Below are 14,411 nucleotides of genomic sequence, written 5' to 3'. Positions count from 1 at the left end.
GTGTCTGTTTTTATATCAGTATCATGCAGTTTCTGTTACTACAGCTCTGTAATATAATTTGAAGTCAGGTATCGTGATGCCTTCAGCATTGCTTTTTTGGCTTAGAATTGCATTGGCTATTTTGGGTCTTTTATTCTTCCAAATTAATTTTAGGACTGTTTTTTCTAAAGTTCTTTGAAGAGTGTCATTGGTATTTTGATGGGAATTACATTGAATCTGTATATTGCTTTTTTGTAGCATGATCATTTTAATAGTATTGATTCTGCTTTCCATGAAATTGGAAGGTCTTTGCATCTTCTGAGGTCTTCCTCAATTTCTTTCTTCAATGTTCTATTGTTTTCATTGTAGAGTTCTTTCATGTTCTTGCTTAGATTTATTCCTAGATTTTCTTTGAGCCTATTGTGAATGGAATTGTTTTCTGATTTCTTTCTCAGCAGACACGTTGTTAGTATATAAAAACTATTTTTTTAAAATGTTGGTTTTATAACCTGCTACTTTGCCACATTTGTTTATTATCTTTAGCAGTGTTTTGGGGGAGGTTTTTGTTTTGGAATCTTCTAGGTATAGAATTATATGATCTTCAAACAGTGATAATCTGACTTCTTTCTTTCCTATTTTTGTCCCTTTTATTTCCTTCTCTTGTCAATTGCTCTGCTAGAATTTCTAGCACTGTATTAAATAGGAGTGGGGCACATGGACATCCTTGTCTTGTCCCAGATTTAAAAGGAAATGGCTTTTTGTTTTTTCCCCCATTTACTGTGAGGTTGGCTTTGGTTTTTTCATATATAGTCTTTATGATGTTGAGGTAGGTTCCTTTTAATACCTATTTTTTCCAGTGTTTTTATTTTGAATGGGTGCTGAATTTTGTCAAAGACCTTATTTGCATCTATTGAGATTACTAAGTGATTTTTGTCCTTAATTCTGTGAAAGTGATGAATTACATTTATTGATTTGTGTATATTAAGCCATTTCTGCCTCTCTGGAATAAAACCAACTTCAGTGTGGTGTACAGCCTTCTTAATATGTTGTTGAACACAATTTGCTAATATTTCCTTAAGTATACGTTTATTTGAGTTCATCAGGGATATTGGTCAATAGTTTTCTTGATGTGTCCTTATCTGGTTTTGGTATGAGTGTGATACTGGCTTTATAAATGAATTTGGAAGCGTTCCCTCCGTATTTCAGGGAATAATTTGAATAATTATTGGCATTAGTTCTTCTTTAAAGGCTTGGTCAGATTCAGCTGAGCATCCATCTGGTCCTGTATTTTCCTTTTTTGGAAAGCTTTTTATTATTGTTTCTCTATCATTACAAGTTATTGGTTCGTTTAGATTTTCTGTGCCTCTTGATTCAATTTTGGCAGATGATGTTTGTCTAGAAATGTGTTCTTCTTGGTTTTCCATTTTATTGGAGCATACATTTTCAAAATACTCTCTACTAATCTGCTGGATTTCTGAAATGTCTGTTATTTCTCCTTTTTCATCTCTAATTTCATTAATTTGTGATTTTCTCCCTTTTGGTTAGTTTGGCTATGGGCTTATCAATCTTATTTATCTTTTTAAAGAACCAACTGTGTTTCATCAAGCCTTGAATTGTTTTTTATTCTGAAGTTCATTGATTTCAGCTGTAATCTTAATTATTCCCTTCCTTCTGGAGGTTTTGGAATTGATGTGTTCTTCTTTTTCAAGGGCCTTTAGCTTGTTTATTTGGAATTTTTTTTGGATTTTCTTATGTAGGCACTCATACCTATAAACTTCCTCTTAGAACTGCCTTCAATCTGTCCCAGAGGTTCTGGTATATTATATCATTATTCTCATTTGAGTCTTAATATTATTTTTAAATTTCTCTTTTGATTTATTTTATCACACATTCATCACTCAAAGGAATATTATTGAATCTCCATTTATTTATATAGGTTCTGTAGGGTTTATTCATGTTAATTTCTAATTTCATTCCACTGTGATCTGATAAGATGCAAGGAATTATATCAGTTGTTTTGTATTTGCTAAGCGTTGCATTGCAGCCTAAAATATGGTCTGTTTTGGAGAAGGTTCCATGAATCACTGAGAAGAAAGTGTATTCAGGTGTTGTTGAATGAAGTATTATATAGATGTCTGATAGGTCCATTTGATTTATAATATTTTTCAGGTCCGAAGAGTCTTTAGTGAGTTTATGTCTGGATGACCTAATGGTGAGAGAGGTCTGTTGAAATTGTCCAGTATTATTGTACTGGGGCCTGTGTGAGGCTTAATTTTGAATAGTATCTCTTTTATGTAATTAGGTACACCCACATTTGGAGCATAAATATTTATTACTATTATGTCTTCTTGTTAGATTGTTCCCTTTTCCAATATGAAGTGATCTTGTTTGTCTCTTATGATTAATTTTGGTATAAAACCTGCTTGTCAGATATAAGAGTAGCTACTCCTGCTTAATTTCTGGCTCCTTTCTCATGGTATATCAATTTCTATCCATTCCCTTTAAGCCTGTCTGTGACTGCAAGGTGTGTCTCTTACAAACAACATATAATTGGATTTTGGTTTTTAAACCATTCTGCCAGCCTGTGTCTTTTAATTGGAGAGTCGAAGCCATTTGCATTCAATGTTATTATAGAGATGTTTATTCTTGCCATTTTGATTTATTTCTCATGTTAAATTTGGTCATGTTTCTCATTTGCTTAACTACTTTTCAAATGAGATTTGTTCTTTTTGTGTGCTCTGAGCCCCCCACCCCCCATTTTCTTCTGCGTGCAATATTTAAGTTTTGAGGTGCCAGTTTAGTACCCAGGAATACTTTCTGCTTATTTGGGAAGGTTTTTATTTCATTTTTAATTTTGAATTTGATAGCTTTGCTTAATATAGCATTCTTGGTTGACGGTAATTTTTTTTCCTAGGACTTGGAACACATCATTCCAAGCCCTTCTGGCTTGTAGAGTTTGTGCTGAGATATCAGAAGTGATTCTGATCAGCTTGCCTCTAATGTGACCTGGTGGTTTCTCTTCTGTACGTTAGGCATTTTAATTATAATGTGTTGTGGGAAGGTTCTTTTTTTAATCTGGTCTACTTTGGATTTCTGAATGATACTGTCTCTGGATGTCCATCTCATTCATGTTGCTATTTGGAGTGGCCTAAGTCTGAACCTGATTCAGGTAATTCTCAGCTTTTCTTCTCTACAGTATGAGATAGAGTGGGATGTGAAGTATTGTCATTTGGAGTTTTGTCTTCACAGATCAGACTGATGTACTCCCAGGATGGGGATGCTGCAGAGTTTTTGAGTGGAATTCCAGCAGGTGGGGCTTAGATCTGATCAGGCCTTGGGTCTTTACTAGGTGGTTTCTGCTCTGGAGAGATTAGATCAACACATCCTAGGTCTTGGCAGTTGCTGATCTTTGCTGGGAGCCTTTGAAAGCTTTAGATCTCTGGAGCCTTGGAAGGATTCTACTCATAGAGCAGGGGAGACAATCCTTCTGATGCCCATAAACACAGTCTTTCCACCGTCCCAAGCTTAGTCCCTGAGTGTATTCACAACCTCATCTTCAGATTCTCGACCTGCTTCATCTGGTCAAGTCAGCTGATAAACTCAAGGGGGAAGTGAGTTGGGCTTCCCTTTTGCTTTTCTGACTTGAATCTCCTTGGGTAAAATATTCTTTGTGCATGTTTTACTCCTGTTCCGCTAGGTACACCCTACAGTATGTGGAAGGTGCTTGACCCAGGACATTGTAACCATGTTTGTTCAAACCTTCAACTCTAAGCTGCAGCTGTAGTGTGGCCATCTCAAGGTGGCTCCTACCTCAGCTCTTCATGGCCAGTTGGGAAACCTGGGAAAATTTTTGAGCACCTTGCACAGTGCAGTCTCTGGATCAGCTAAGGGCAAGCTGCTTTTCTGACCTCAGGTTTTCTGTACTAAATCTGTCCATTGCGTTTCTCTCTGTGTTCCCCCTCCGCCTATGTTGAACCAGCGCTGCTGCGGCTCCTGAATTGGCTCCAATGTAGTCTTTCTTTGTTGAATGAACCCAAATTTCTGAGTCTTTAAGATACCTTGAGTATTGAGTTTTAGTGAAATCTCTCTTTAACCTGCCTTGCAGAGAAGCCGCACTCCTGCTGCTTGAATCCTGAGCCATGAAGCAACTAGGAATGCAGGCTTCCTTTAGCCTGCCACCTTGAGTCCTCCTTTAGAGTAATTCTTGTTCTTGTTGTTTCCTTTGTGTGTGAACATTTTGGACACTTTACCTGATTATAACCCCCTTCAATTTAAATTTTTATCCATAAAAGGAATGATGAATAAAAGATAAAATATTATTTTCAGGCTCTGATCTGAATAAAATGATCTTTACCTGTACAATATTTTATATCATTTAAAAGTCTCATGCCTAGTTAATTTTGTACAGTGTTTAGTAGATCTAATTATATATTAAAAATCTTAACTATTGTCAAAAGTTTATTTTAAATATCTTAGTTTTCTTTTAGAGTAAATTTTAGATTCAGAGGAGAAAAAATACCTTAAGTCTGCAGTGGTGGTACACACAATGAAATCCCAGCTATTTGTAAGGTGGAAGCAAATATTATAAGCTTGAAGTACTCTTGGATAGCTTAGACATTGTCTCAAAATGAAATAGAGTACAAATAAATAAGTGGGGAGGGGGTCAGGCTGGATGTAGTTCAGTAGTTGACTTGCCTCACATACTTGAGCCCCAGGTTCAATCCAGTATGGGAGGAAAACCAAAAACAACCTTAAGAGTTCAGATTTGAAAAAAATAAGACTTGTGGTTTCGGGAAAATGAAAAATGGTACATAATCAAAAAGTATCAAGGTTGATACTTAGAACAAAAATTATTATATGTGAAGCCTGATATGATGATACACTACTGTAATCTTAGTGACTTGGGAGGCTTAGGTTGAAGGATTGCAAGTTCAAAGCCAGCCTCAGCAACTTAGCAAGATCCTGTCTCAAAGTTAAAAGTGACGAAGAGCTGGGAATGTGGCTCAGTGCTTAAGCGCTCTTGAGTTCAATCCTTGGTATTAAAAAAAATGAATTATTATATGTGAAAAAGGTGAAGGAAGGGTATGGACAATTACATTTTTGTCTTTCAATAGGCAATGAAATTCTGAAATGAAATAATTGCAATAGTAACTAAGATTGCCATAGGCTATTTATCTTATGATGTCCTTTTATACAGTATCATCTCATTTGATCCACAGAATGCTAATGATTTTAAATCTTCATTTTACATATAAGCAAACTGCAGCTGAAATGGATTGTCACATTCCAAAATTAAATGAATTTTAAGGTGAAGAACTGAGATTGACTTTAGATGTTTAGTCTCCAGTGCTAATCTTCTCTACTCTCTGATGTTACCGGGAATGAAGATAGTAGATTTAGAGGGAATATATTGTAAAAACTCAGATGTAGATTTACATGGGATTGTAATATGAAGATTCAGTAATATCGTTTTTTTTTTTTTTTTTTGCATTTGTATGTAGATTAGGAGTACAGACTTTTCCTGAGCTTTTTTCTTTTGGTTCAGATACAGTTTGTCTCTAGACCTCATGGGAAAATCAAGGGAGAAACAGTGCTAGAAGGTATGCATGTGTGATGGCAGTGTTTTTGTCTAACACATTTTCTCTTTTGGTGGTGAAATTTTAATTTGTTAACATCTTTCTTGTTGTTCATATAACTTTTAGCTCATTAACCTTGCTCTCTGCACTGCTTATGAAGAACCATTTCTTATTTAGTTTTCTGTGTTTAACTTCTCAGAAGATTAAAAAAAAAGAATTTAGAAGTATGATTTAATTGTAGGTCTGTGTATTTTCAGTGGGAAGGCAAAGATGAGTTTTCATATTTAGATAGTACAACCTGTGGATTTCATTTGTTAAACCTTCTTGTTGGTATTTCCATTCTCGCATACATATGTGCATAATAGTGTTGAAAAAAACTCTTGTACCCTTATTTAGCAATTTGGTTGAGTTATGGAAAAGCCTGTCCTCTGCATCGGGTATTTGCTCATTTAGAAACCTTGTATAGTTTATAGAGACACTAGTGATTTGTTCCCCAGACTCCCTGTGGATTTTGTTCCAAATTACAATCTAATTCCACCATCCAGTTCCATACTCCTGAACTGTTAATTTGTACATTTCGATGCAGTTTGTTTCATTGTGTTTTTTGTAATCCAAACTGAATGTAATGAGCTATGTGCTTCAGGGACCTGGCTTTGTCTTGCCAATTAGAACAGAGTGGTTACTGAGAAAGAATATGTTTTAAATAAAACATGGCACTTCTGAGTGGGACTGATACTCATTTGGGAATAAGAAGATAGGGTTTTAACTCTTTTACTTACAAACAAGATCCCTTATGAAAGATTAGCACCTTTTGGAAGAAAGAATAGTAAAGGTTACCTTCACAAAATGATTTTCTAAATTCCTTTGTGTGACTAAATTTTAAAAGTTGTCTTTTTTTTTTAATCTATTTTTTTTCCTTCATGATCATTTGAGATATGTGTTAGCAAAATTCTCCAAATTTAACCAGTGGCTGCTGCATTTTTTTGAGTTTTGAGCTGTTCATGTTTAGGAAGTCCATGTTAGACTCTGATTTTCTAATATGGAAAGCCAAATTTTCAACATAATAGGGACACTTCCTCCCCAAAGAGTCTTGGAAATCATGAAGAAAAATGTAAAGTTTTGTAATCTTATGTGAATGTTGTTTTGTTTTAAGGTGATAATAATATTTTAGCCACCAATGGCTTAAGACTGTTTTGAAGTTTAGCTGCACTTTTCACTCAAATACAGGTGTTTCTGATTAGACCTCCATAGACTAATTGTTTATTAGTTAGCTCCATAAATTGATTCTGGTATTGTATTTCCATCTACTGTAAAAATATTGTAATTCTGTTTTTATTTGATATGTCAAGTAAACTCTAGAATTTAGGATTGACATATTCTATGCTTTCCATTTTTCATACCACTTACTTTGAAGAAAAAATAGGATTGAATGTAAAGCTTTGAAATAAAGACATCAAGCCAGGCAAGGTGGCACATGTCTGTAATCACAGTGGCTCAGGAGGCAGAGGCAGTAGGATCGCAAGTTCAAAGCCAGCCTCAGCAAAAGTGAGGTGCTCAGCTACTCAGTGAAATCTGTCTCTAATTTAATATATAAAGAATGTGCGCGCGCGCGCACGCACACACACACACACACACACACACACACACACACGGGTGGGGAGGGAACACAAATGAGAACAAACTTTGTGTCCTTCCCTTAGGCCCAGTGTGTCTTCATTAAAAGTCAAAACTTGTAAATGTGATGACTGAGGTATTATGTTTTAGAGATGTTGCTTCTTATAGTTTGGATAGCAGTTTAGGAGCTTAGATAAGGACAGTCTGGTTACTTTTTTGGCTGGGGATGTTTACTGGAATGTCTAGCCTGGTACTGCCTCAGTAGTTGGTAGGAAAGAATCAGGTTTAATCAAAGGTGACCCTGAAGAAGATGGAGGGATTAGCTCCTCAAAGCTTCATCTTAGGGGATCAAAGAGCCTTTTTTTTTAAAGTGGGGGGAGTACACTGGTGATGATTGAATCCAGAAGCACTTTCCCCACTGAATTATATCTCCAGTCCTTTTTATTTTATTTTTTTTTTTTTAGTTGTTGATGGACATCATACCTTTATTTCATTTTTATGTGGTACCGGGATCGAACCCAGTGCCTCATGCATGCTTGGCAACCACTCTACCACTGAGCCATAACCCCAGCCCTCCTTTTTATTTTTATTTTATTTTGGGACAGGGTTTTGCTAAGTTGCTTAGGGCCTTGCTAAGTTGCTGAAGCTGTCCTCAAACTTGAGATCCTCCTGCCTCAGCTTTCTAAACTTCTGGGATTACAGGTGTGTGACACCATGCCCAGCCACAGGGGGCTTTTTTGGGGAAAAGAGTAGGGCAGGAAGGCTGTGTGTTCATTGGCATCTTTGTCATCAATGGGCATCAATGTCAGGAATACCCTCTGTGGCCAGTTAACTAAAGACTAAGGAGGGGCATTACAAGGGCACCAGATATTCTGGGTTAGGTGAATCTAAAGTAAAGATTAAGCCAAGGGATTAATGAGGGGAAGAAGAGCAAAAGAGAGGGGACAGAGAAGGACAAATCAAAAAGACCCCTGTTACAGGTAAACCATATAGTGGAAGCAGGTAATTCGGGGCAACAGAAAAATTTGCATGGGAACATCATTGACATAGACTTATTAGTGGAAATCACTTACTTTTTGGACACACCAAATGGTATATTTGTAAAACAAAAATTAATGTCATCTCAAATACTGTTTTATAATAGTTAAATATATGACTTTATTTTAAGCAGTCTTTTTTTTGGAGTTAATATGCTGAGCTAAGGAAGACGTAGTCTTTTTTTTTTTTTTTGTACTGCTTTTCACTGAGATATGTGGGCACCCAAGGCATTGCTGTTTAATTCCCTGTTCTTGTTCAGTTTTACTCTAGTTTTGTTATAAGTTTAGAGAACCAGCCTAATATAGGAGTGGTATTTTTGGTGTCTCAAAGGGTTGATGTGCTTTGTTTAGTAACACTATTGAAAGCCTGCCTGGGTTCTATGTGTGTGTTTTAGATGAAAATAAATACAAGGTGTTCTGTGCAGAGATTGAGAGTGGGAGAATGATGGGGGAAATTAAGGCACACAAGCTTTATTTTTATTTTTTATTTAAACCTGCAACCAAGGGAACCTTTTTAAAATATGTTGTAAAGGTCAGTTTTTATGTAGGAATACTTGAGCTCTGTGTGACTGAATGAGACACTTTCACTTCTGATTTATAAGCTATCGTTATGACTCAGGATTTTGTGAATTGTCATTGTTAGCTTGTGATCTAGGCATCCAGCTACTGGATAAATATCCAAAGGAAGGGAAATCAGTATACCAAAGAGATACGTGTACTCCCATGTTTATTGTAGTACTATTCACAATAGCAGAGATAATGGCATCACCTGAGGTGTTCATCCATGGGCAGGCAGATGGATAAAGAAAATGTGGTACATGAATAAAAAGGAATGAAATTCTGTCATTTGTGGCAACATGGGTGGTTGGAGGATAGTGAGTTAAATAAGGCAGAGAAATAGAACATGTTCTCACTCATGTGGAACCTAAAAAATTGATTTCAAATAGTGGTCACTAGAGACTAGAAATGGTGGGCTAGGGAATAAGGGAGGTGAGATTATGGGTACCAAAATGTAGGATAAATAAGTTGTAATGTTCTACAGCACAAGAGGATGACTATAATTTACAACAAATAATCATGTAAGAAAGGAGTTTGAAGGTTCCCAACACAAAGATGATAAATGTTTAAGAAAATTGAAATACCCTGATTAGATCATTACTTGTTAAGATGGTATGGAATTATCACAGTGTGCCCTGTAAATATGTTCTATTAAAAATAAATAAATTTTAACCCAGTGTGGTGGCACATGCCTATAATACTGGGTACATGGGAGGAAGAGGTAGGTGAATCATAAGTTCCAGGCCAGCCTTAGCTTCACCAACTTAGCAAGGCCTTGTTTGAAATTTTTAAAAAAGGACTGGGAATGTAGCTCTGTGTAAAGCACCCCTGAGTTCAATCCTCATTACCAAATAAATTAACAAATAAATTTATTTTAAAAATGCTTTTCTTATTAGGAAGCATGTTGGATCTCACTTTTTTTTTTTAAATCTGATAACCTTTTGCATTATTTGGATCCATATAAAGAATCCTTTATAATCCTTTACCATGTTTGCCATATAAAGAATCCTTTCTATGGATCCAAATAATGGTTATAGTATAGGGCAGAGAGGAGAGAAAGAAGAGGAAGAGGGAAGAGGGCACAGAGAAAGAGGGCAAAGAGCAGAAAGGAAGAGGGCAGAGAGCTGTGAGCTTGCAAGCTTCGGCTTAAGAAGGGTTGTGTAGGCCATGTGGTGGGTGCCAGTTGGCAGGGTGACTCAAGAACATCAAGAGGACACTGTGTTCCACGGGGATTGGTTGAGAAAACCTTTGAATTTGGCGCTGTTTGGCTTGGCATCCTTCGGAGAGGAGGGGTAAGGGATTACATGATATTCTCTGGAGATGGAAACTTAACTTCAGCGGGGAGTCTCCCACATACCCAATGGTCATACATTTTGCTTTTGTATATTTTATGAAACTTTTACTACCTTGTTACTATTTTTTGTTTCAGTAGTCAATTATATTTTAAAGAGAATTAAGAAAAAAGTCTTATAGTTAACTGTAATAACTGTCTACTGCTCTTCCTATTGGATAATCATTTTTCATTCTATCGAAGAATTTCCTTTATCATTTTTTATCATGGAACACCACTGGTGATAAATTGTTTTTAAAACTTTGAAGAAGTTTTCATTTAGCTTTGCTTTTTTTTGATGGTACTGGGGATTGAACTGAGGGGTACTCTACTACTGGCCTACATCGTTAGCCCTTTCATTTTTTATTTTGGAGAGGATCTTGCCAAATTGCTAAGACTGGCCTCCAGCTTATGATCCCCCTGCCTCAGCCTCCCAAGTCACTGGGATTAAAGATGTCATCACTGTGCTTGGCCTGTAGCCTTTGTTTTGAAAATATTTGCATTGGGTATACAGTTATAAGTTGGTCTTTCCCCCCCAGGGTATTTTAAACGATGTTGTCCATTATCTTTTTTTGAATTGTTTATGATGAGTAATCTATTGTCCTTATTTTTCTTCTTCTGTATTTAAAAGGTATGTTTTTCCCTGAGTGCTTTAATGTGTTCTCTATGACAGATTTCAGGTGATTTAATTATGATATACCTTGGTGTAATTTTCTGCCTGTCTCATACTTGCAGTTCATAGAAATTCTTGGGCTGCTATTCTTATACATTTCATTGAATATGAAAACCTTACAGTTGTTATTTCTTCACATTTAATAATCTCCTCCACATATATTGGGTCACTTGAAATTATCCTATCTATAGTTAACTGAGGCTGTTATATCCTCCTCTTGTTTTTCTGTATTGTTTTTGGTAGTTTCTTTTGTTACATCTTCATGTTTACCAGTCCGGTAATTTGTAATTTCCTGGGGATTTTTTAGTTTGGAAGTTACAGGTTTCATCTCTAGAGGTTCAGATTGAGTCTTTATATCTTTTATATCTCCTGTTCAACTTTTTGAACATGGCAGAATAGTTATTCACTATGTTTTAATGTCCTTGCCTGCTAATTGTGATGTTTGTTTGTTCTGGATCAGTTTTGATTGACCCTCTTATTTGGGTCATTTTTTTTCACCCAAAGTAATAAGTTCTGTTGTGGACTAATAACCGATTTTAAGCCATTTAATGTGTTAAATAGGGAGTTAAGGGGCTGCGATTATGGCTGAGCAGTAGAGTGCTGGCATAGCGCGTGCCAGGTGCTGGATTCGATTGATCCTCAGCACCACATAAAAAATAAGTAAATAAAATAAAGGTATTGTGTCCAACTGCAACTAGAAAACAAAATATTTTTTAAAAAATTAGGGAGTTAAATGATGTCAGTGCTTTAGTATACTCCAAGGAAACAATGTAACTTAATAGGTGAGAGCTTGGATTCTGGAATCATGTAGCCTCTGGGTTCGTTTCTGGCTCTGCCACTTGTCTCTGGAGAAATTAACAATTAGATTTGTGCAGTAGATATCATAAAATCCCAGATTAGGATGTTCTTATGGGAACGGGGAACAAGGGGTGAAATCTAAATTATACTGGGATAAGAGTCTTTGGGTTCTCATTGAAAGTCACATGCAAAAAAAGAGGAAGAAGTAAATGGGACTGTAGGGTTTTCAGCTGCTGAACAGATAAGAATATTGATTTGTGGTGGGAGCATGGTTTGGGGGTGAAGAAGTATTGATGACTTTGGTTTGGGTAATGTAGGAACTGTATATGTTCTGTGGTGTACTTAGAATTTGGAATGGCGTGAAAGGTCTAAAATCAGTTTTTGAAATTTCCATGTTAAAATGAGATCTTTCACATACTCGGTGTTCATTAAATGTTTGAAAGGCAAAATAGAATTAGGCTCATTATGCAGTAGTTCTAAAATACCCACATAACTGGAGATCCTGTTACAGCACATATTGCTGGGGCCCATTCCCTGGAGTTTAAAATGTAGTCAGCATGGAGTGGGGCCAGAGCTATTTGCATGTCTAACAAGTTCCCAAGTGCTGTTTTGGTCTGGGGACCACTCTTTGAGAATTACTGATGTAGGCAAGTAATATAGGAGTATAAGGAATGCTCAGGTTCTAGAGGGAAAGAAAAGTAGATATATCAAGTCACAGAGGTGTGACTGTCAGTTGCTAGATGATACCAGTAACCTAGATTTTAGAAAGGAGTTATTTTAAGATTTGAAGCTTGAGTGTTAAATGGTATCAAGTGAGATAGAGATATTAAAATAAATGAATAATGATCATCATATTTAATAATTAATATTGTCATTTGTAACTTTAGAGAACAGTATTTATCTTTTGAGTCCCAACATTTCAAAATTTGAGGAAATCTGTGACTTTATCAGAATGTGAAAGTGCTTATAATTTTATACACATTTTCAAGGTGGTTTAATATATTTCATTGAGGCTCTAGCTTTCAAATCAAGAATTATGCTTTAGGATAGTTTCATTAAGAATAGTTGGTGTGGAAACCAGACCTTAAGATGGAGAGTGGGGAGGAAGGAAGCAATTGTAGATAAGAACGGACAGTCCTTAAAGATCATAGTATTTGCTGGGAGTAAAAAAATGATTGTGGAATTTCTTTACCTGAAGATCTTTCTCATTTCAGAAAAACAAAATGGCCTATGGCTTTCCTGGCCACTTATCCCTCTGTTGCTATCTTGGTCTGATGTGGTTAGAACTGATGACTATGTTTGAGATGATATTATAGTCTTTCTGTTATGTATTGAGCAAGTTTCCTCCATCTTTCAGGAAAAACACATTTTTAACCCCTCTAGAACAAATTATTTTTTTCATCACTTGCCAATTCTAGGGGAAATGTTTTGCCATATATTATACCTTTGTTGTAATGCTCTGGACTAGATACCTTTTTTTTTTTTTTTTAAATTTGTTGAATTCTAGCCCTCCTTTTGTTCATTATTGTGACCTTTGTCAAATGGCTTAAAATTCTCAGATTGTTGTTTTGTTTGGTGAGGATGATGATAACTTGTCATACAGGAGATCTGTGAGGATCAATTAATTTTGTGAGGCATTAGGCAAAGTATGAACCTGTAGGCATTTACATTATTTCTTCTTAATATGCACAGTCTAATAATAGAAGCAGTTGGTAAACAATCCTGGGTGGTTTGTTAGCTTTTTGTTACTATGACAGAATACCTGAGAAAATCAGTTAATAAGGAGTAAACGTTTATTTTGTTTTTTGGTTTTAGAGTGTTCAGTCTATGGTTCACTTGGCCCTGTTACTTTAGGCCTGTGGTGAAGGCAGAGCATTGTGGCAAAGAATGCATAGTGGAGCAGAGCTGCTTACTTCATGGTGGTCAGGAAGCAGAAAGAACAGGATGTGGCCAGGTCCCAGTATTCCCTTCAATGGCATGCCCCCCAGTAGTCTTTCTTCTAATAGGCCTCACTTCCTAACAGTGCCAAGCCTTGAAATTGGTGACCAAGCCTTGAGCCTGTGGACCCTTGGGGGACATTTAAAATCCAGACTGCAACAGGTGGTCTAGATTTGTTTTTCACTCAAGCAGAAAACTTGGCTGTAGTATTCTGAAATGATTTGGGAAAATTGTTGCATGTGTTTGAAGTAAATGAATAGAATGCAAATAGAGTTGCTACCTGCTTTTTACCTAATAAATGTAGTAGAACCTATATCCTAGTTGTTGATAAGATGTAGGAAACTTGTCAGTACTTTATTCATATGCAAATTGTATATAGGTTGAAATTATAAGGAAAGGTAGCACAATCCTGGTACATATTCCTAGTGGGATATTTTATGCTTGTGCCTTTGGAGAAAATTTAAATATTCTATGTATTGGACATATAGGGCATTATACTATATGATTTGTTTCCTTATAGTCAGTCCAGAAATCTTGTATACAAATCAAATAGGGAAACTGAATCAGTGGAATTCAGAATTAGATTTTTTAAAAAAGTTTTTATTCTTTTTAGTTATACAATGACAGTAGAGTCTATTTTGACATATTTATACAAATATGGAGTATATCTTATTCTAATTAGGGTCCCAGTCTTGTGGATGTATATGATGTTGAAATTCACTATGGTGTATCCATATATGTACATAGGAGAGTTATGTCAGATTCATTCCATTGTCTTTCAAAAATCGCTTTATGAATTTGTGTGTAATCCTTGCTCGGGGGCCATGCTAATCTTCACTGTATCTTTCCAATTTTAGTATATGTGCTGCCAAAGTGAGCACCAAAATTAAATTTTTGATTTTTTTTTT

The 14,411-nt window shown here is 36.0% G+C and overlaps 1 protein-coding gene and 1 pseudogene across 4 annotated transcripts in view; one reads left to right on the top strand and one right to left on the bottom strand.

Annotated features, from left to right (window-relative positions):
- The window catches only part of Zfand3 (zinc finger AN1-type containing 3), a 316,019-nt gene that overhangs the window by 101,651 nt on the left and 199,957 nt on the right, over window positions 1-14,411 (top strand). The gene's annotated exons all lie outside the window — the stretch shown is intronic.
- Window positions 14,284-14,384, bottom strand: LOC124096783 (U6 spliceosomal RNA; annotated as a pseudogene).

This window comes from Marmota monax, unplaced genomic scaffold (assembly GCF_021218885.2).
Source record: "Marmota monax isolate L192 unplaced genomic scaffold, Marmota_monax_Labrador192_F-V1.1 WCK01_AAM20220418_F8-fsc00127, whole genome shotgun sequence".
NCBI lineage: Eukaryota > Metazoa > Chordata > Mammalia > Rodentia > Sciuridae > Marmota > Marmota monax.
Note: the sequence above shows the minus strand (reverse complement) of the source record. Positions and strands in the feature narration are given on the sequence as shown.